Source organism: Galeopterus variegatus, unplaced genomic scaffold (genome assembly GCF_000696425.1).
Source record: "Galeopterus variegatus unplaced genomic scaffold, G_variegatus-3.0.2 Scaffold6710, whole genome shotgun sequence".
NCBI lineage: Eukaryota > Metazoa > Chordata > Mammalia > Dermoptera > Cynocephalidae > Galeopterus > Galeopterus variegatus.
Genome location: NW_007732821.1, coordinates 112210 through 114117, shown reverse-complemented (window position 1 = coordinate 114117; position 1908 = coordinate 112210).

The following is a 1908-nucleotide window of genomic DNA, read 5'->3' as shown; positions in this document are numbered from 1 at the left end:
ACGGGGCGGCTTAAACAACACACATTTATCTCTCACAATCCTGGAGGTTGAAGTCTGAGATTAAGGCGTGGCAGGGCTGATTTCTCCTGAGTCTTCTCTCTTTGGCGTGTAGATCCCGTCTTCTCTCTGTGTCCTCACATGGTCATCCCTCTGTGTATGTCTGTGTCCTCATCTCCTCTTTTTACAGGGACACCAGTCCTATAGGATTAGGACACACCCTACTGACTTCATTTTACCTTAATCACCTCCTTAAAGTCCCTGTCTCCAAACACAGTCATATTTGAGGTTCTGGGGGTCAGAGCTTCAACACAGGAGTTTTGGAAGGACACAGTTCAGCCAGTAACAGTGTCCCATTGGACACTGTAAGTCAGGGGCCCTCATGGACAGGGTGTGGCTTTGGCATGAGATGGTCATGGGTGGAAGCTCTGGTCCTGCCCAGGCGTCCCCACTGAGCAGTGTGGACCTGATATTCAGGCTGTGTCACCTGTGCAGGGCGTGGCTGGTCATGCACAGTCACCTGCCTGCTTATCGTGAGAGCAAGTTGATGACTGTGCACAGGTATTTGGCACCCACGTTGCAGATGTCCAAGGGCAGCAGCTGGGGTCACAGTTTAGCAGCACATGTCTCTTCCGGGTTCCTTCTGCCCTCAGTGTTTTCCGGGTTCTTTGAAGAAGACGTGTTTCTGTAAAAGGTCTGAGCAGGAAAAAGCCATCAGAGGTTGGAGAGTAAACCAGAAAGAATGCAAATCCAAATTAACACTTCAGTGTAAACCCAGTTTCAACCTAGTGAGAAGATCGATAGTTAAAACTCATAACCTATCTGGAAACCTTGTTTTAGCAAACAGAGGCAGGTGGGACACTCGCTCCAGGATTCTCTTAATCAAAGCAAAGAAAGATTTGGGGCAACCAAGATCTGGGCAAATGCCCGGAGTTATTTAGAAAAAGGCCCCAGTTTTTAAACTCTGTCCTTTTTTTATTACCCAGACCCTCTTTTTTATAAGTCAGAAAGATTTCCTGCACCCGAGCCTGATATCCCAACAGATGGAGGCAGAGCAGCCACGGGGCCAGGCTGGGAGGTGTGGAGCCCAGTGCTCCCCCAGGCAGGGCCCTGAAAGGCTGTGCCTTAGCCAGGAGGGGGGACCCTACACCTATGAGATGCTGCAGCTGGAAGACCCCACACCCAGGAGACCCCACAGAGGAGACCCTGCAGATTCACCGCTGTGCCCCTATCCACAGTCCTGGATTGTGGGGTGGAGTTAGTGTGTGATCTGAGGGCGAGGGCTCCTCTGGAGGCAGGACACATGCTGCAGCCACTCCAGAAAAGGGCTTTGTGGGCTCTTCGTGTGGGGGTGCCCCAGGTGGCTCTGGGCACCTCTCTCTCTCTCTCTCTCTCTCTCTATTCTGTATGAAGACGAAGGGAAAAAACCCTTTTTCTGCCCTCTTAGGTTCTGTGAACAGGGTCCTGCAAATTAAGCTGACAAAGGACAGATGAACAGGGGAGAAGGTTTATTTCATATGCATGTGGGGGCCCCACAGAAATGAAATGAAAACCCCAAGAGATGGTCTCTTAAACAAAGGGTGACATGTTTGTGGAGAGGGGACTAGACAAAGGAAGGGATCTGAGCTTCTTGGAGCCATAAATCGTGTGTGTCGGGGGGTAAGTATCTGGGGAAACTAAAGGGAGATGGGTCGCTGTACGGGGTTTGTTCAGTGGATTCCTCTTGGTGAGTCTCGGTCAGTATGGGCAGCTGTTTCTCAAGTGCCTTCGGCTCAGAACAGTCCTTATCTACCGTGGGTATTGGGGGGCACATTCTGGCCCCCTGCATGTTTCTCAGGACCCCTCCTCCTCTCTCTCCCTCCCCTGTCCTCAGGAACCCATCTCTGATCTCCCCACAGCCCAGACCACCCC